Source organism: Notothenia rossii, assembly GCF_949606895.1.
Source record: "Notothenia rossii genome assembly, chromosome: 8".
NCBI classification, from domain to species: Eukaryota; Metazoa; Chordata; class Actinopteri; order Perciformes; family Nototheniidae; genus Notothenia; species Notothenia rossii.
The window spans coordinates 12,959,752-12,982,202 of record NC_136906.1 but is presented as its reverse complement, the minus strand read 5'-3'; the positions used below and the strand labels follow the sequence as shown (position 1 = coordinate 12,982,202).

At 40.6% G+C, this 22,451-nt stretch overlaps 1 protein-coding gene across 1 annotated transcript in view; it reads right to left on the bottom strand.

Annotated features, from left to right (window-relative positions):
* The window catches only part of elfn2b (extracellular leucine-rich repeat and fibronectin type III domain containing 2b), a 45,424-nt gene extending 32,316 nt beyond the window's left edge, over positions 1-13,108 (bottom strand). The window contains exon 1 of the mRNA XM_079644532.1: positions 12,661-13,108. The gene's annotated coding sequence lies outside the window, so the exon portion shown is untranslated. The remainder of the gene's footprint in view (positions 1-12,660) is intronic.
* Positions 13,109-22,451: the final 9,343 nt, after the last annotated feature.

The following is a 22,451-nucleotide window of genomic DNA, read 5'->3' as shown; positions in this document are numbered from 1 at the left end:
AAAAGATGAAAGTGTTTTTGTTTTCTTCTTGGAGGTATTTATTTTTCAAATTAAAAACATAACGCAAATGAAAGATTATCTCATGAGAACACACAGTACAAAAAAAAACATTATCGTTCAAACGGGACTTTTTGGTGGACGCCTATCCACATACTAAATGACAAAGACAACACGCGCACGATTGAACAATTTTGACCATAGCAACTTCTCTTTCTCTTTTACTTAAAGGGGACCTATCATGCAAAATGCACTTTTGTACGTCTTTTATACATGAATATGTGTCCCCGGTGTTCCAGGGAACTCACCAAGTGTCAGAAAACACAACCCTCTCTATTTTCCTCCATACCCAAATCTCTTAAAAAGGGGCTGCAACGGATCTGATACAGACTGATCCAGATTTGAACACTTCTGTGATGTCACAGAAGTGGCGCTACGGCTATTGGGCCAACTCCACCAATCAGGAGGAGACAGCCACGGACATTGCCGTTGGAAAGCGCTGGAGACGCTGTAGTACATATGCCAGGCCTGTAGATGGTGCTGTTCTCACAGAATCAGCCCATGCAAAGACAGTGTTCAATTGAGCGAAATGAAGAATGGCTAAAATGCATGATCTGTTTGGTATTTTGAAAAATAAAAAGTATAAATATGCCTTATATAGGTATGGTCCTACACTATATTATTCAAATATAGCATGATAGGTCCACTTTAAGTTTGGAACTATCTCAAATCTGTACTTTAGCCAGTAAAGTGACATTGAGGAAACTGTTTTTCCTCTCTCGAAAGTGTGCCAGTCACAGAATGAGGGCGGAGGAAACACGTGTGAGGGAGAGAAGTAGATGTCCTGTACCCAAGTCCGCACGTATCTAAGAGTTGTTAAGATGGATTATAAATTAAAAGTTGATAGGAAGCAGGTTCAAGACCTGTATCGGCCTCGCATCAATAAGGTGAGGAGGTCAGATGGTGAGATGGAGGAAGGACAAGACAAGATGCATTGAAAGTAGCACAGGATGAAAGAACTGGAACAAAGAACCAAAAAAGGGGGACAAGGTTTAAGAAAGATAAGAGAGAAAGTGGGAAAGTGATAGAAAGTGAGAAAAAAGCAAGGGAAGAGAAGAGACAGGGAAATCATGAGATGACAAAAGAAAATGGCGAGGAAAGTAAACAGCTGTTTGACACTGGGAGAAAGATAACAAAGAAGAAGCCTCATTATAACTCCTGCTCTCCTCTGGGCTGCTTTAGACATTTTAGAAGCCGTCATTATCAGTTTTACCTGCTTTTCAATTCCTCGCTCCAACCTATCTCTCCCACCTCTCTGACAGCTTGGCAAGGGTAAGAGTGCTCCCGTAATTATGTCTGGGTTTTTTTTCTGTCTCTCTTGTTTTCTAACTGACATCCTCCAGCTAGCCACAGCAGGGGATCCAATTTAAAACATGGAGAATCAATGTGTGGCTTTTTCTCAGAGCGGTAACAATGTCCAGCACCCACTCTTGGTGGGATGATACACGTTGATGGATTGAAGTAAACATGAGGTGGCTAGCTAGCAGCTTTCTGTCGATCTGTCCGGCGCTCTGTCTCTCTAACTTTTCCTGTGCAGTCTTTCTCTGCCTCCGTCCGTGGGCGACAGTATTTCTTCCCCCTGATGATACGTGCATGTAAGCATGCCGTATTATGGCTTCTGTTCATACAGAAAGAGAAGCTGGTTGGAAGAATAATTGTGGCTTTGGTTGTGAGAACAATGGTTTCATACACTGCTGACTGCAACGCTAATGATCGCTGCAACTTTTGTGCTGTTTTTGGAAGCCAAGTGTGTCTCAGTTAGTTGCACCCACTAAAAGGATTATTTTAGCAAATGTGCAATGCAACGACAAGAGCCATATAGGCTGTAATTAATATAGCTGCATTGTGGTGCTTTCCAATAAAAAGATGCTAAGGTTTCTCATCTTTATACAAATAATATCTGTCTGTTGTTGAGAGTCGTACATCACAATATGTTGCTTTGTTTGATTGTATTCATGCCTGCAGAGGTTGTATTTTTTATTTAGGTGTTACAAAGACAACTAACATCCCCCATTTAATACACAGTATTAAAATGTGTTGGCAATTCAACCAAGGATGTAGTGTAAATCTGCCATGACACAAACTGAATAATGAGACAGAAATAAACATTCATAAGGAAGAAGAGTCATTTTTCCTGAGGCGTAAGGCAAGTTCAGAAGGTTAATAAACCCATCAGTCAGTCAGCCAATGCTTCATTTCCACATAATAATAATAGAAGCTTATTCAAACAGCAGCTCAGAATTATTCCAACCATGCATTTTCTGAAGTAGTGTAGTCAGGGTAAAGCTAATGAAGTATTAAACATATTGTCTCTCTATCTTTGGATTGTCTTTGAAGTAACCTTTAGGGGCTTTACAACTATTGACCAACCCGTACCGAGTACAGTATTTGCTGCAAACAGGTCGCTCTCATTCTAGGCTACCTAGATAATATAACCCTGACATGCTTACCAAGTTTAAAATAACACCGGGCTAGGTCTCAGACGACACACTGTTCCTCATTTAGTGCTCCAGTTTCACTTTCTTGGCAATGTATGTCTGTGTGCTGCGTTAGGCGCGCGAACGTCTTCATCGAGACCCTGTCACACACACAAGTTACAGCCCAGTGATAACTTTCTTAAACCAAAATCCAAACTTTTTAAAAGCACGTTTGCTTATTTGAGTCGAAGGCTGCGGCAGAGGGTGACATGACAAACAGCACAGCAGCGCGTAAAGTTGCATGAAATGCGGCATCGCTTGGGAGCAGAACTCAAACTCAGTAAGAGGCGCCTTCTTCACAGAGTTTAGCACGATCTTGTCAGCATCTCTGGATCTGGTGTGTGTACACAGAGCTGAGTCGCCTGTTTGTTTACTGAGCACATCAGCACAGCAGCCCTTCATCTTCTTTTATTTAACATTCTGCGAGTATCAACTGTATTCCTTAACAGAATTAATACGGGACAAATATTCGTTAGTTCAAAACGTGTTTTCTATGCTCAAACAGTTTCATCTCATGGCAGGTTGTAGACTAAGTTCACATGTATAGATCAAACTGGAATAGGAATAAATGAATAAGGAACACGGTGTATCTGAAGTGAAGTCTGGCTCACTGCCAGTCAAGTCATAAACAGGGTGAATTACTTTTTCTGTTCAAACAGATAATCAAAGTAGCCTCAGTAAAAACATTCATACATCAAATTGTCGCTATAGCACCACTTTCACAGCAGTTGAACTCCCATACACAGACAACCATAGCACAAGTGTTGAAAACTGTCATGATATCTTTGATCAGGAAAAGTTTAGCATAATAAAGTCGTTTCTGTATAGAACTAAGTGAGTTAACCTTGTGTAACACACATATCAGAGCCAAAGTGTTGTTTAATACCTTGACCTGGGGGGTATACTACGAAGCAGGATTTTCGCTTAGCCGGCTAACTTCAGGGAAAACCCGGGATTTCTGGTCCTACGAAGCTGGTTCTCTTTTTAGCAGGCTAGATCTCCGTGGTAACTTATGCTGAGCGGCTAACCTGCCCCGGAGCAGGTTAGGTTGCAGGCTAAGAGCGCAACTCAGTGAAAGCACTGCCTGCTGACCAATCAGAGCTCAGTGTGCAGAGTTTAAAGCGATCAAGTCATATTACAGGAGAAAGGAAATACAGAAAAGCTGCCGTTGCAGGAAAGACGGCCGGCAAAAATCACTGACTCTGTGAACGTGAACATTAATAGAATATCACCTCCCATCTTCAGAGCAATCTGACTATTATAACATTAGCGTTAAGAAAGCTTAATTAAATATCTGCCACAACATAAGTAACCGGATCAAAGTAACATTAAGTACAGTCCGCGGCATATCACATCATGTATCATATATTTCCTTATCTGAGTCAGCTGAGCCGTATCTGGCCGTGCAACACTCACAGTGTCACATACTGTATGCAGAAGTATTATTTTTAAGCAACACATTAAGTTGACGAAACACTCGAGACAAATCCACTCGTGTCTTAGACGAGGCGGTGATATCATAAACCTGTTAATGTACTCATTCAAACACTTTTTCTTTTACCAGCTGTATTCACCTTGCAGGTGCAGCTATGTGGCTTCTATCCTGGATAAAGTGTTTAAGTCATGGATGTTTAAAGTTTAACGTCTTCATATTTGTCTAATTATATAGTTGACTTTTCATTCAGGAAGTATGACGCTGCGCTGTCAGTACGCTTGTCCATGTTTGTGATTGGTCCAAATACCACCCCTTTCATGTGAACGCGCACCTAACTGTAGATAGAGAACGGCTGGCTTGAGCGATCCACTTGATAACCAGCGTTGTAGGACAGTTTAGTGAGAGTGCGTATGTTTTGGATTAGGCCAACCGGCTAACTCAAACATATCCAGGTTAGGTTGAACCAGCTTCGTAGTAGAGGCCTCTGGACTAGGGAAAAACCCCATCAGTTTACAGGGGCCCTTGTTTATATTTAGGTTTGATTGCTAAAGTGCCTCCATTGGGCTCCTTTGTTTACTTGCGTGACATGACATCACTATGTAACACTTGTGCTTCTATTGGCTACAGAGCTCCAACTCATTCTACTTTATAGGCTTAGGGGCGGACTTCTCAAATTGGTTGACCAAGTCCAACAAAGCTGGCCAGCTAACCAATCAGAGCAGACTGGGCTCTGCTTTCAGACAGAGGGTGAAAAGAGGTGCTGCAGCAGAGGCAGTATGAGAAGAAAAGGGACGTTATGAACATTAAAGCACGTAAATGTCACAGCAGCAGTCACAGCAGAGGCACTAAATACAAATATGAACTTATAAGCAACAAATAAGCATAATAGGGCTCCTTTAGTTTGAAATGAATGTAAGATTGCCATCAAAGGATATTATCCAATTCAATTTAAACAATTGGATCCCCTCACAGTTATCAGAGTTCAACCTCACTCTAATCTGCCTTCTTATAACAGAAATAGTTTAAAGTGGACTAAAAGTGGCCTCTCAGTCGATATCTTATTAATACCCACATCTTGGATTCAATTTCCAGGACCACTCAGGCTTCACATCACTCCACAGGGCAAGTAATGGACTGTTTCAAGCTTCCTTATTGCTTTTCTTCCCTTCAACACATCACAGTCTTTTATTAGAGGAGAGGAGATCTACATTACGGGCAGGGCCAGGGAATCATGCACGGGTAGGTTGAGATTACCATCATTTTCCAAGAACAAGCTAATGGGGGTTCTAAATAAGTGAAACCTGAGTATGCTTATTACATCTTAGTAATACTACACAATGGTAACGACATCATGCTTGGATGCTGGTGCTTTGGGTTGGTGCAGTGAAACGTGTTTTGAGTGCCTAGCGCAAGTGATTGAAACAGAAGAAGATTGAATAGCCTGTTTTCTTCTGATGCCTATAGGGAATTTAACCATCTTGGAAGCTGCTGGTCTGAAAAGTCCTGCAACTTGTACGTGTAAACCCCGGCTACAGTAGGCAGGCTGTTCTGTGAGAAAGAGGCGAACAGTAAGAGGACAAATACGGTCATAATCTCTGCGCATAAACCCCCATCCCCCACCTATCTCCTTTTATTCAGAACATTAGACACTGCATGGACCTAGAAATATCATAGCTCTCATAAAATATACATGCTAGATACACAGGAAAAAAAACACACACGTGCAGTATTCCCTGCTGTGAGAAGTATGAAACAAGCGCACTGTGGGTGTGGAGGCACAACATCTCCAAGGGAGGGTTGTCTGAATGACTTTCTTTGATCATATTCCTCTTCCATCCACTGCTTTAACCCTTTGACTGCTTTTTTTCCCTTGGCTCAACTGCTCGTATATGGTGGTGGCTTCTGTATTAGGCTTTTGCAAACATACTGAGCTGATTACAGCGCTAGTCGGCTTATGCAACATGTATGGGTCGCTGCATGGGGGGGGGGGGGGGGTCATGGTCTACTGCTGTCTCTTGTCCCGCTCTCTGGGTTGTTGGTCACAGCCCTGGTGGAATGTATGACCAAACTGTAATGTTTTATTTAAAAGGTCGAGAGCAGCAACAACCACATCGTTCCGATTGTATTTGTTGACTTTTAAATGATAGTTTGGTTTTCGGGGGACATCTCAACATCTGTCCAGGGACTACAGACAATTGGCTATCTTTGGTGCATTTACAGCAATGTTTATTAATGTGCACTGTCCCTGTAAAATAAACAATAGATAAAAACATTAATAGATAGATGACCTCATTGGTTGTGTCTGCTTTAGCCTTTCACCTATAACATGTATGTCTGCCTGGATTAGCATGGATAAAGTGATCCATGCATCATCCTGCTCTTCTCTAACACAAACACACTTTTTCTTTCTCAAGATGTAGACAAGGGCCCTGCTATCAAGGCAATTACATTCCCTCATGTCTTCTCCTCTGACTTGCTTTTATCCTTTCAGATCGACCCCATTCCCCCTTCTCCACACTGCCATTAAGTAATTTCTCTCTCCTCTCCCCTCCTTTCCTCTAGTCTCTAATTGAGGGTACGCTCCAGACAAAATGTGTGTGGGTGTGTGCGTGAACTGTTTGAGTTTATAAGTATACATGGTGTTCACTACAGGAACCACTATTGCATCGATAGAGTTAAGGTCCGTACTGACGTTCTGAGGATATACTATAGCTTCAAAAACTACACTGGAATGTCTCTCCCTTCTGCAGAATCCAATTACAGTTATACTTGCACTTTCTTATTAGTTATTTTTATGTCACTGGCGCTCTTACACACACACACACACACACGAGGTGCTGATAATTACTTCAAGGTTGCAGCTTCATTAGCCAGCAGACCTGGCAAGCAGATAAACACTTCAAAGAGTGGAAAGAATAAATGAGGGAGGAGGTTGCGAGCCAGAAAAAGTGATGTAATGTTAAAAAGTTGAGCAAGGGAATGAGAATCAAATCAGGACAAGATATGACATAACAGCATATGCTCTATAAATGCATATTTAAAAAATCCTTTCATTTACTCTTTGAACGCATATCTGTGAGTTGGCCTCGGTGTCACTCTGCATATCTGTGTATGTGTGCATCTGTGTGTACCGTCTGTTCTGTGCATCAGAATGCACCCATGCAAGAAAAAAGTAATTGCACTATGGGGATGAGAGAACACAGAAACAACTATACAACAAAGCCTCCAATGCATTGGAAAGAACAGAGAAAGAGTTAAGACACAAAGAACATAGCAACAAATCTTCTTACAGTAAGTCTCTCTCTGCATGACAACTGGACTCTAAACATGTGGTGTTGCAGGAAAGGCCCAGTGATGTAACCTAATGTAAGCAGGATTAGTGAATGCTAGACACAGCATACTGGCACACTGACTGCACCGCAAAACACCACAACTAGGACATCAGGAACACAGATGCAGAGGTGAGAGACAAAGAAGAATAGAAAGAGCCTAAAAAGAGTTTGGACATGCAATCACTGTCTGTCTCAAACAAAAGAGGGACAGTGTATCAAGCCCATCAGCACAAAAGCAACAGAAACAAATCATAGGAATGAAAGTGGAGGACAGATGTAAAGTCTACAGCGGTGTAAATGTAGAAAGAGAGATATAAATATAGTATTAAAGTTAAAGTGTCTTTCCTTCCTGTTCTTCATCTCATTCTCCTGTGAACTCGTATGGCATGAATTTGGAAAGCATGTTTCTCTTTGTACGCCTCTTTACGGTGCATACAGTTTAACAAAGGCAGCGGGAAACGTGATGATTTAAGTGCAGGTCTCTAATGTCTAATAATATCCCCAGGTTCCTGCTATTTTTACTCTTTCTTGTTTTACTGGCCACTGAAATGTAGTTTGAAAGGGTAGCCAAAGCATGGGCGTACACAGCACACCATATTGTGCGCTAATGAGTCAGAAGCACAGACTGTATCAAATATGGCCAAATATAAAAAAGACATATGCAAATGGTATGGCAAACTAAAAACTGAAGAAAGTGAGTCTGAGGTAAGATAAACTAGGTATAAAAGGTTTAATTGGTGGGTGCTATTTTGCCTCACAGCTACCTGAAGTATGTTTGACAAATTTACTGGTGACAATCAAGTCTTAACTGAGTAGCAGTAACAGGACTAAAAGAGCCCACCAAGAGTAATTTACAGCCGCTTTGACATCTGAGATAATGGGAAAAGCAAAGTAATGAAAGTTTCAGTGGATATCAGTCAAAATAAGCTCAAAACTCATCAGTAAAACATGTCACACACTTGATGAGTTTCAAACTGTGAGGTAATTTAATGCTTCATTCCTTCAGCCCTCCACTGGCAGCACCCACATACGCAGACAAGACTCCAGACAACGTTTACACACACACACACACACACACACACACACACACACACACACACACACACACACACACACACACACACACACACACACACACACACACACACACACACACACACACACACACACACACACACACACACACACACACACACACACACACACACACACACACACACACACACACACACACACCCTTTTCTTTTATCACTTTCAGACTGCTCTATGCTCACACATACATAGAAATGCATGCACACACAGCTTAGTTGTCGTCAGACACAAACATACTCAAAGTCTCAGTTCTAGGCTGCCACCCAATCGATAATCCCATTATAGCTGAAAAGGCTCTTTTATTTGTTCTGATTGAGTTTGTGGTGAGGAGGAGGCATGGTTCATAATTAAAGCAGGATTTGTCAGATTGATGGTTAAATGGGGTGGATCGAAATGTAAGCAGACACTTGGGCTATGCCACATATAGAAACATTATGATAAAGTGTTCTTTCCGAAAAGCCTCTCTTCTCTCTCTCTCTACACCCCTCGTGTAGCCCATCCCCGCCTCCCTTTAACTTTGAAGTGTAGTGATGATGTGTGGGCATGTGATTTCAAGGCCAATTTAGATACAAATTAGCTGGAGCAGTAGTCACAACCTAAACTGAAATGTTCCACACATATAGTATATAGACTGTAGAAGCCATGACAAAAGGCACGTTCACACCAAGTACTTTTCCCACAAAGGTTCATGAGAACTCTTTAGTTCTCATGAACTAAGTACAGATCGCGTTCACACCGGAAATTAGTCCCTGGGGGTGGATTAGGCAAATGAAGCCGCTGACGTCACTTCTTCTTCTTCTGCTTTGGGTTTACTGGCAGGCCGCAAACAACTTCACGGCGTATACTGCCGCCCAAAATCCCCGGCCGGAAGTCCCCGGAGTTAGGGACTGGCTTCAGTAGAAGCTGCTGGGACTCCCAGCAGCTTCTACTGAAGCCTTCCGAGTAAACGGCCAGAACGCCGACACCTCCTCATCTCCACCGCTCCCATGTTTTATTTTCTGTTGTCATAAGTTAGTCTCTCTGCGTTTCTGCGCTGGGCTAATGCTAATAATGCAATGCGAGGATAATAAAATGGCGGCTTCACAAAAAGTTTTGGGAGTTTGACGGGGGGTGGTTTGCATTCTGCCCAGCCAATCAGACACAGGAACCTTTTTCTCCCATGAAAGTCCCTGCTCTCTAGCAGGGACTGAAAAGGGGGTAAAAAAGGTTCTCTAGAACTAATTTAGTTCCTGGGACTTTTTGGTGTGAACGCAACTAAATCGTAGTTGTCAGGAACCTTTGTGGGAAAAGTACTTGGTGTGAACGCGCCTAAAGACACACAAGCATGTAGACACAAAACCTCCAGGATGTCCATGCATTAAACATAAAACACTAGGGCTGTGAACTTTTGTATGTTAACCATTCTGATTAAATCGGAAAGCTTAATATAAAAAAATGCAGATTGATGACATTCGCAAGACCTAAATTTCCCTAGTGTAATTCCAGCACGGATGTTTTCCATGAATTGCATGGTAGTGAAAATGCAAAGAAGGTGCAGAAACAGGCACAAGCTACACTGACTGGAGACCACAGGACCTCAGTTAGCAGGGATCAATAGCACACCTACTCGATGACTCATGATAGCTGCACTCGCTTCAGGTGTAGAGAAAATGGAGGAACAGCATTTTACCGAAACATGCATCAATTTCTTAAAGTTGCTGAGATTGCAAGTGATTGACAGCACTCATAGCCTCTGATGGATTTGATTATATGTTGTCTGTGAGGAAGCATTCTCATATCGTCGGAATGGTTTAAACCTGGGATGCAGCTTTACTGGTTGACTGAATGGTAAACCGTGGTTGTACTGGACAGCTTGTACGTACAGTGTGAGGACTGTGTGCTACACTGCGTCCCAGGGCAACCGCTCCCTCAGGCTGTTTCTGTAACAGTCTGGGCTTCATTAGGATTCACACCGCTGGCAATACTGTATAACTAACATGTGCACTGCTGGTTTCAGGATCTTGCGTGGCACCACGGGTTCAGCGATACAGAACATTAAACATGGATGCACTATGTGGAATGGCACAGTATGTTATGTGTCAAAATGTAGATAAGCTTCACACACTCCAGATAAGATTGAACTATTTTGAAACCTTCGAAAAGCAGGTACATCTTTAATAATAAAAAGCTATGGTGCAGAAACCATATTACACATGCTAATGAAAGGCAGCAGCAGCAGCAGCTCCTCCAACCAGACTGGAAGGATTTATATGCAACTGAAATGTTAACAATGTTGTTAATGGCTCTGAGATCTTACAGGGACAGCCCTAATGTCTTCCTCAATTTCATCAAGTAAGTCAATAATTGCGTACCTTAATAGCCTACAACGGTTAATAGTTTCTCTGTTGGTTAACTGAAATGATGTTAATGTATATGCTCTCCTTGGCATGCCTGGAATGATATCAGTGCCCTTGGCCCACTGTAATTATCATTGTATTATTAGTGTTACACAACATGCATCATGTCTCTTTAACAGCCCCTGTATCAACTACAAGGCCAGCGTTCCTTGGAGATTTCATTGATAATCAAGCGTGGCTTTTTATTAATAAGGCTCACACTTTAAGTTGGGTTGTTAGAATTTTAAAGACATCGATTTCACCTTGAAATGCTAATTAATTAGTTCATTACATTTACAGGAGAGGATGTACGGTGCTCTGGTACTGAGTACTCAGCTTTCATGGTGTCATAGATGTCAATCAGAGGCTGTTTTATGTTTTGCTCTACCGTTCTCAAAGCATCAAAACGTTTTAGGTTGTCAAAAAGTCCTGCAAGAGGCCCCTATAGAGGCCATTCTGCTGATTTAAAGTGACTTGCTACATGACAGTGCCATCTTTTAGGAGGTTTTTAGATAGAAAATCCTAGAAAAAAAAGATAGATATAGATACATATAGGGGATGTGTTCATGTAGGCGATTATATCACTGTTGGATGTAACTGTGTGATGAACCATGCACATTATCATAGGGTTACTTAGCAGGTCACAGCTGATCATATAGATAAGAGTCACGTGGCATCACACATGAGCTATCACATTTTATCAGAAGCTAACACCCAATTTCTTAATCATGTATCAGTATGTGTACACAGGGAAATATTAGCCCTTCCAATTGAAATGCTTATTTTATTTATGTCTTATTTGATGTGACCCCATTCTATCTTTTTTCAAACAGACAATCAACTTTAAATGGCTGCTTCCATGATTGTATGTTTAGAAAATGTATACATCTGATTGTCATTAGCAAATTAGAATATTCATGCAATCACATTTAAGGAAAAAAAAACGAACTGTCTTCATGTCCTACATAAAATGCTATATACTGTACACAACCCTAAAATACTGCATAAAATGTAAAACCTTTGTCCTTATATACATTTGAAATTGTATTTTCCTTCGATGTGGTTCTGTACCATTTAAAGAGCAATGTAGCTAAATATCTATCCGTCTATCTGTCCATCTATAAATGTCATATTAGCAAAATGCCAAATGAATGTACTGCACAGACATAATGAATATGTTCCTGAAAGTATATAACAATAATATCTAATGAGCAACACAAAATGAACACGAAGGTGCCGGCTGAGTTTGCTCGGCCTTGCATTTGTCTTTGAAGAGCAAGATTGCCCCTCAGAGCTAGCACAGAAGGCGGGAGGAGAACGGAGACGAAATAATTACAACAATTACTCCTTTTACTTTATCTCTGCCTGACTCACACGGCACACACACACATGCACACACAGCAAAATTATAATAGCAGTGGTAAGTGAAGTACTGTCAGCGCTAATGACAGTGTTACCAGTCAAATAAGTGCAGTAAAGGCAGGCGAGATGGCATAATATATACCTGTTAAAACACTAACTTATGCTTTCACCCCAGCGCTGAAATGTATGTCAGGAGCTTCACAAACACTTAAATATAATGTGCCTGAGTATATGACACACATGCAAGAATATACAAAGGCAAGAAGATGATGCCAAACTGAGTTTTTGTGTCGTTGCATAAACATAAGATTACATTAAATGTGCTTTGTGTGTGTGACATTACAGGTAGAAAGAAGGTCAGACATGCTGAGTGTGTTCATGAAAAAACACTCACACACGAAGGTGGTGAATGATTCGTAGAAACAGATTTAAAAGCTATCAGTCATACAAATGGGTCCACGTTCATAAATAAGGACCCTCTTGATACACAATAGGAAATATATGACTTTTATAAAAAGAGAATATCCAACCTGTTTCCACTCTTTGTTGATTCCTCTCACTTTTCAGCGGCCTTCATCGTGACACAAAGATCTGCTCGTCCGGGCATGTGTCCTTTATGAACGGTTTCTCGGGGGGGGGCGTTGGTTCGAGGTTGTACAGCAAAATGAGTTGGTACTTTTGCTCTGCTTGTGGTAAAGGTCGTCTGCGCTTCTGCCAGGATTACAGGAAAGGAAACTGGGCTGAAATTAAGAAATATACAAATAAAAGAACGGGATTAAGTGAATTGAATTGAATTGAATGGGCAATTGGCAAAACAATTAAAAAGGCTACTCATTTCCAAACAACCTTTTATCGTTGTATCATAACAAGCTCATAATGTACAGTCACTTTATTGAATTAAAAAATAATCTGTTCAATCACAACCATTTATGTATCAAACCAGTAAATTAGTCGCTGGCAGTTCAGCTAATAATACCATTTAAAAAGGTTGCTGAAATGTCTATGCGACATTTACCGTTAAAAAGCAATACCTTCTGAGAAAATGAATAAGTGCACAACTAAAAACTAAAGGATTTCAAAGAAAAGGGAAATGCAGGGGAGGGAGCAGGTGGATAAATGAATGTATTCTCTACTCAAGTCTAGACAAAGGAGAAAGTGTTGAGAAAAGAAGAGGGGCGGAAGGATTTTTTGAAAGCATACTGATTTTCCCCCTGCGTCAAGATCACGAAGAACTGCGCAACAGACCGGACACGCATTACAAATAATGCAGAGAGCATGGGAGTGACGCAACGCAGGAAGGATCCATCTATCTATGAATCATATGCCTCTCACTCCCAGAGTTTCTCTCTTGTTCTCCTACACTCACGATCCCTCTACTGTGGTTCACTTCAATTCACATTCCCATTGCAGATAACCAGTATAACAATAATGACAACAATACTGTCCGATGATGCGTATGACAGGTACAAGGTGACATGGCTGGGTCTGTATAGTGGTACTATATATAATGAGATGCTACCTCTCTTCCTGTTTCAGTCGCAGAGCAGGACACCTGTCGCATCACACCTCAAGCCGTCAGTACACAACACACTACCTACCTATGAATAATTTGAACAAATAACTGTCAGAGAAACTGACACACACGGCTCGCTTTTCTCACCCTCCACTGGTCTCTCCTTTACTTCTCTGCCTCGCTTTATCTGTCTCTCTCTTTCCTTCCAGCACTTTCTGACACACACACACACACACACGGCCTAAATCAGTTAGGGGGAGCCCGGCCGGCTGCGCCAAAGTGAGCCGAGCGTGACATCTCATTTTCAGCAGTAATACGGGGCTGAGCCTGCTCCTCCCTTACAAGTTAAATGGTGAAAGAGCTCTGCATTATACTTGATCATGACTAGACACAGCACGAGATATGCATGTGAGAAGAGAGCACACTGAGGGAAACACACACACTTGGTAAATAGAGTGGATATACGGTGCCTGCAAGTGACACAATCGCACACAGCATGTTTTGCTTGCACCCTGCAGACAGTAAAACAAACACATATGCTTATCTTAGACAGACAAAAACAAGGTTTCAAGCTGAAATACATTAGGAGGGTGTCTCCCCAGTGTGCTCTCACAACAAAATAGTTGAAAATAAAGAAATTCAAGACAAAACAAAAAAGATGCAGAGACCTTATTGAAGATGTGCATTTTCCAGTGTCTTGCTCAGCGAAAAAAGTTATTAGAAAAATCAAAGCATGTAAAATTGGAGCCCACTTGAGGCGTTCTTGTTTGTGCTTTTCACATCATTTGTTTATTCCAAGACAGACTATATATAAATGCAAATACAATATGTAAAGTCCTCTCATTCCTCAGCAATGCTGCCTAGTTCTCACTATGTTGGTTTTATAGCATGCTTTTTAAGGATGTGTGTTTGTACTAGCAGGCCTACACAGTGTTTCTAGAGGTCCAATGGGTTTCCTAGGGACATTTCATCTTAAGGGATCATACTTGGGCTGTCAGTTGAGCTCTGAATAAACATTGCCCAAATATACTGCATATTCACGCTTGAACCATTTTCCATTTTTAAAAAGCAGTTTTAAAAATAGAGGTTTCCCTTTGGGCCACCCTCAGGTCAAACTGTCCTCTTTGCACCCAAGATGTTGAAATCTAAGGGGCAGATTTCCATTCAATTTGCTGGGGATGTCTTCGCTCCCTGGAGGTGGAATTCTAGTATTTTGGGTGATCTCTCTGAACTTTAATGTCGGGGCAAAGCTATTTCCAGCTGTGCACATGAAATCTGTCCTGAATCTGCCAAAGAATTTCCGAGCAGTATGCACTCCAGAGAATAAAACCTCCACAATTTAGACACTCCATGTAACTCCATTTGATTGTAGCACCGGTGGCGTAGCATTATAGTCAGGACCAACTATAATTTGTAACCCTACTGATGCAGCTTTTACAACAGCACATATATTGTTGTGTACTACAGGTAATACATTGTTGATATTTTTTACCACAGTTAGGTAAGGCCCTACTTGCACTTCCCTATGTGTTGCTCCCTCAACAGGCAGTGACGCAGTGTGTTTTCTATCTTGTCTAAATGGCATTCTCAATAATAGATGGGCAGCGTGTCTGACTACTCTGTCAGCCTCCAGCGAGCGTTTAAAAATAGCCCGATTCTGTAGACACAAAACACATCAGTATTGAAACAAACCTGAGCATGTCACCACTTACAAAACTTTAGAAGAACTCTATCGAGCAACATGTGACCCGAAGAGACCTGGAGCTAGTTAACTGTTATTGTTAACCATCTCTGAGGTGAAGCCTTTGCAATAAGTCAAATATTTAGATTGTGTATCTTTATTTCTCCCTATTGTTCAGATGTGTATTGTCTTTTTTCAATAGTTATCTCCATCTCCTACTCGGTATTACATCACAGCTGCTGACACAATCAGAGGGTTGTAAGTGAATCAGTCCTTTGTCCTATGTTCAGCACACACAGCCAACACACATACATGCATGCATATCCAAAGAGAAGCAGTACTGTGGCTATGTGGTGTGAGCAGCTTTATAGCCTCCACATCCTCTCATGGGTCCATTGCTGAATATGTTACGGAATCATATGTGTAATAAGCTGTATCTATAGGGAGGTTGCACATGTGTTTCTATAATAACTCTATCCTTAGTCATTACAGTGTTTCATCTACATGAACAGTGAAAGCTAACCATTTGGGAAAGTCCAAGAGATGAAGGAAGAAGAAGTGAGGATCAAGAGAAAAGCAGTGCCAGGAGAAGACTCAACATGCAAGTAATTGTACATTTACACCTCATTACTCTGACAGCCTGTGTGTCAAGACCTTTCTCAGTCTATGGTCAAGAACGACTGAAAATAAGTGTTTTCTATAATTGCATGTCAAAGTTACTCCTTTCTTGGACTTGCAGGCTGGAAACAGTGACAGCACTCTGAACTCCATTACTGCATCTCAGAGCAGCAATTACAGAGAGTCAACCAATCAAAGCATCATTTACAGCAAAATGATCTTTTAAATATTCAGTCCTGTGGTTTGCATGACATGTCACAACTAATGGCCCTTAGACGGAGATATTGACTCAATAGTCACCCCATCATAGCCAAAAAAAGAAGAGCAACTGTGAAAGAGTTTCCGCAGTTTGTCTTCATGTCCAATGTTAGAGGCCCAATTCCAAACCACACCCTACCCCTCCGTCTTCGCGTTCACGCGGAGGGTCCGCCACAGTGCTGTTCCAAACCAACGAGTGTGGAGCGGTGTGGAGGGGGAGTGGGCTATCAAGCCCTCAAACAGCGAGTCTGCATCGGTGCTGACTTGAGACCGTCTCTACCTGACCGGTCTCAACGCTGTGTGTGCCCGTCAGGATCAAGCTGTTTACAACTAGTTCCAGCAAACATCCACTGATAAATTGCGGTGTTAACAACCTCATGATAGCCTCATATGTTTTAACTTAGGATCATACCTGTGTTTAGTCTAGAAAAAGGTAAATGTGTGCATTTTATTATAAAGTTATGTATATTTACAGCAGGGACGTGCACAGACATTTGGAGGGGCTATTGCTCTAAACTGGAAGAAGGGCCTCCCCCTGAAAAGAAATATAAGACCAAAACGATTATTACATTAACTGATTTGAACAGTAATTCACATCATCAACAAAATAAGCTAAGGCAACTACTTGCATTCGGTGACTTGATTTTTAAAATGAAAACCAGGGGAATTTTTTGTTTTGCGGTCGATATCTCATTAACATATATAATGTTAGAAACCACTAAAGACAAAATGGGGACAATTCAATATAGTTTGACCATTGTAACTGCTGTGCAGACATACTGATACAATAGGGCTTCTAACTAATTACCTTAAATAAACTCACTAATTAATTAAACCAGTTCAATACGCATTATTCTTATTATTATCATTCTTTATGATCGCAGTAACGGTAAGGTATCTAATTATTTATTTAGTATTCCATAACTCAATAACAGAGATGGTCAAATTAAAGTAGAGACATGGCAGAAATCCTACAATGAAGCGGGACAGTGAAGTGTTCTCCTGTATGTGAGGGCGATCAAGAAAAGAGAGCGAGTTGCCCCGTTGAGGAAGTTTACGGAGCAGATGAAAAGACACAGAAAGAAAGAAGCACAATAACAAGTATATGTAGGTGTTTTTTTGTAAATAACCAACGGTGTCAAGAGGAAGTAAAGTCCCTGCCATGAGAAAACTCAAAATCCATTTTCCAAAATCCGACACTAGAGGTGGTCTTAACGCACCGGCACCAATACATAGCCTATAATAAATATTATATCTATGATACGCAACATGTGTAATCACACACTTAGCGATATAGAACATAAATAATAAAAACGTAGGCCTACCTGGTTTAAAACACTTTTGTGGTCATACTGTGGAATGAGTTCACACTGAAACGAGTTCTTCATTCAAAATCGCGGGCAATTACATGTAAGAAGAAGGAGAAGAAGAAGAAGAAGTAAAATAAGTAGTAAAAGAAGAATAAAGCTGGGTGTGTTTCCCGTGGTTTCCCGCAGCGAGACACTAGAATACTAATGGTGGGCAGCCTTATCACGTTAATTCGACCCAGGGGCGTCGCCAGGGATTTTGGGCCCCATGAAAATATATCACATTGGGCATCACCACCAGGCAAAGGCCGCGCCAACCAAGCACAATGCTGTAACCACACCTCCAGAACCCAACCGACTCATTTATGCTTTAAATAACTCTACCTGTACAGGCTTGCATCTATCTTGTAGTCCAATGCTAACTGCACAATATTTACTGACACTGAGCGGTGAAAATATAACACTGTGCCGGCTGCAAATTCTACTGCAACATTCTGCTGCAGTATAATCACTATTTGATAAACACTAACATTCCTGACAATAGACCTCAATAGTCTTTTTAATAACATTTTTGAATGGAACATTCATACATCTAAATAAATATAACTTAAATATACATGAAAATAAAGTGAATATTAACACCAATATTATCATTTATAAAATGCTATAACAAAAAATAAGCATAAGCAGCAGATTTTTTAATTAAATATACATACCAACTACAAAATAAGCAGGTATATTAAAGTGTAAACGGACAACAAAACAGAAATGGAAGTGAAAAGCCCTGATGGTGGTGCTAAATCAGAGCCTGTTCTCAGTCTTTTTCTCATCATGCATCTTCTGTGTAGTGATCCAATATCGTTACCATAGCCCTTTAACAGTTATTACGAGCCCTGGCTCAGCCTTACTCACCAAGAGCCCAGCGCCTAGCCTTCTTACAGGCTAAGTCACTGATCAAGTCCTTGAAGTCCAGCTTTCTAGCCAACTGGCTTTCAATGGGCAGCATGGCAAGACTGCAAAGCATTATGGGGGGATAGGGCTGCGGAGCCTAGATATAGATCTGTTGGTCCTGGCACCAGGGGAGGGACAACTGCTGCTAAAAATGAACCTGCATTTATTAAATGTCAGCTAAAAGAGGAGTGAAATTAAAAACCTCAGCATTTTTCTGTGAAGATATGAACAATTCTTAAAGGTGGGGTAGGTCATTTTGGAGAAACCAGCTCGAGTGCGCTAGAATTTGAAAATACACAACGGAAAAAATCTGCCACTTCCTTACAGAGCCCCTCCTCCAACACCCACAAACGTGCACATGACCAATGAGGGCACGAGATAAGTTTGTGCACATATGGAAGGCTGACAGGCAGGTAGGCCATCCAGTTATTTTTGCCGGGCCGGCTCAAATGATTGGTCGTGCTTTTTACAGCGCCACGGCTTCCAAAGATGACATTTTTTATGGATTTTTTGTCAAAGCGCTTAAGATATTAATTGCTATCGGGATGTTAAGAACATTCCATGGAATATAACAAAAAGTGTATCTCGAGCCGGTTTCTCAAACTTACCTACCCCACCTTTAATGACAGCAAAACATTACAATTATTATTATTTACTAACAGACTAATTTTCACCACTCATGGACCACCACACCCACCTTTTCTTTTGAAAAACTGGGTGACATACTGTCGCCCTTTAGTCCCTCTCTCTTGTCTTTCTCTCCTTTCTTTTCTTTCTTGAAAGCCTGACTTTGTTAAGTAAGTACTAGCATCCCTGCTCCTCACATGCTCTCACTAGTCTCTCTGCTAGAAAGGGCCGGTGCTGCACAGCCCTTGGAGGCAGGACCAAACCATTACATGTAAATAGAGGGGGGTGTTCGATGCTTTGGATAATTAACTTTTGGAAGAAAATAAGTTAAATGAATCATAAGTTTAGTGAGTACATCATCAAGATGACGTTATATTAATGTTAATTATTGATGATTGATGAAAGGTTACTTAAACATTTTTTCTTAATGTTCTAAAATTTTTTGGGGCCCCTGTCAGTCACGGGCCCTTAAAATCATCCTAACTTTTCACCCCCTTATGGCGCCCCTGATTCGACCACAAAAGAAAGAGAAAAAAAACCCTCTCGCTCTATCCAGAGGGGCAGGTCAGCCAAAAAGGGAAAACGGGCCGTTGCCCGGGCAACAATAGCCCGTACTTGTGCACGTCCCTGATTTACAGACTATTGCAAAAACTAAGAAGCTTATAAAAATCAGATTTAAAACTAAAAGAGCTTTACAAAAAAGTAAAACAATGAAATATGTTTGGAGTTTTATTTGAGTAATTTATTTATTTATTTTGTTTAAGAGATGTTGATTTGAAACCGTTGTTACACACACAGTTAAGGCATTTCCTGTTTCTGCCGGAGAGAGGGGAATTTGTCCCAAAGCTTGCCGCTGTATTTAGTCCCTCGGGAGCCTCGTTGAGCGGCGAGTGTCACTCCACGGAGTTCACTCCATCACCGAGGGGGAGTGTGTAGGGGTAGGGTGTAGGGCGTGGTTTGGGATTGGGCCTTAATGGACCGTTAATGTCAAGGTTGGGAGTTGGAGGAATATTATTAATTCAGTGAACGGTGCTCATTGCTAATAAGTTCACTCAACTACAACCCACTCTGCAGAGTTACAGTATTACAGATTGCTTTATATATGTGCTTCTATTTCATGTAAGATTTTACAAAAGATAATAGATAACAAAATAATTTTGTATACAGAATTCAAGAAATATAGTCTGTGTTTACTACTTAATATTTTGTTATGTGACAGTTACGACCTAATTGTGTGTTCTATGACATTGGCTGTATTGGTGGGTATCTCCAGGTTTTAGTGAGTCGTTTTGAGTCAAAGGACCAGAGCAGATTCTTTTTTTTTGTTTTTGTTTTTTTGTACAGGCTAAAGACACAAACATGACAATAACATATAGGAGATGACATTCCCGTCTCAGAAGAAATAAAGATACAGTCAGTCGGATCACTTCAACATTTCACAAACAAAAATAGGTTGACAATCAAATATCACCAAAAACACAACACGGCAAGCATATTTATTGTTCCTTTAATCCCACTCTTCATTAGAGCTAATTATTTCCCATTTCATGGAAATTGTATCTACTCTTCAAACACCTTAAATTAAGATTACTACTTGATTGACTTTTTAAAATATATATTTTAGCCAGAAGAATAGTTGTATTTATTAACTGCGTGCGGTCTTCATCTAAAACCCCAAAAAACATAGGGTGTAAATGTAAATTCAATATTGAGTGTCTTCAGCCAAGTTGGAATCTTAGACCACAGACTTGCAACATGGACAATAAAAAAATAAATGCATCTGGTCTTCCTCATCAAAGATTTGTTTTTTTTGCCCGTCCGTCCCGAATGGTTTCTTTATCTCTAAACCCTGCATACCGCTCACTTCTTCTGCAGTAAGTCCTCTGCATACATAATGTTTCCTTCTCTCAGCATGTAAGAGAAGGAAAAACGAGGAGGTAATCATCAGCTCAAACAATGCTTTGGTATGTTTCCCTGTAGACTATTAGACCTTGTTTTTATACAGTAAACATTACTTGTGCCTCTCAATTACATTAATGTGAACAGATCACAAAATGATAAGCAGCAAAAGTTATTTTTCTTTTCCCTCTTGCATTAACATCTTTCAAAACTTGAGAGTAATCTCCTGCCAAGTAAATTGAATATTCTGAGTCTCTGCTTGCTATGCTTTGCTGCACTTGTGTATCTTATTTAAGAAAAGATTTCTTGAGCATGAGAATGTCCTGACCACTCCATCTGTATCTTAGCATGCAAACATCTTTTAATTATCTTGACACAAGGCGTACATGATGGCAGAACGGCTGGCTTTTGATTTCACTGTATTTGATTTTTTTGGTGCATTCAAAGAGCAAAGAAATATACATAATTATGCCTGAAATGTTTCCACGTGGCCGCTTACAAATGTATAATATAATCAACAAGCAAGACATGCAGGAGGACATCTCTTTTACACATGAATAAATAACAATATCAGGCAGTTGTGTAGTGTTCATCTGGACGATTCCCATTTGTAATTTGATTATGCAAACATCCAATTATAATGCCTCATGCTGCATGATCTTTTTGAGGATCATGCAGCCAATCCAGAATGAATCGTATATTTTAAACATCCTGTATGTTCTTATTTGTATTGCATGCAATGAAGCAGACAGTGTTTCTGTATGTGGGCATTCAGTCATATGTAATGATGTTTTTACCAAAATGTATAATGTCAAATATGTTGTAGGTCTTAGCTCCTTTTTTAGTGTCAGTCATTCTTGTAACAAGTCAAGTTGTCTATCAAGGGTTCCAACCACCACTTGCTCAAAGCCTGTTATCAAATCTAAGTCATTCAAGTGCATCAATGCTTGTTTTAAGTAGCACCGTTTAAGGTAAGGAATTTAGGTTTAACAATCGGAGGTGAGCAGTTTTGTGATTCAAGAATCAATGATGTCACAAGGTAGGCGGGGGGTGAGCCAAGTGAGCAAACGATCAAGAGGGATCCTTATGGTACATGTATCCATGTTACCAATGTCAAAGGCTCATTAAAGCATGGACCTAACATTTTGGAGAACTTTCGATTTTTTTCCTGTAGGTTTTCAACACTTTTTCAAATGAAAGCATGAAAAAAGCAATGGAACAGCCTTCAAAGAAACGTATTGTAAGTCAACAACAACAACATCGCTCAATTCCCTTTTTCCATTTCTTTATACTTTGGCCCAGTGAAACGACTGAATACCTGCTACTTTGTTATTTGACTTTGACTAAAACCAACTGAGTAGAAGGACAGGAAAGGAGGAAGGAGTGAAATTGAGCGCATAACAAAAAAAAAGTCCATCTCCATTGCCCACCCATCTGCCTGTTTGTCTGTCTTTCCTTCAAGGCCCA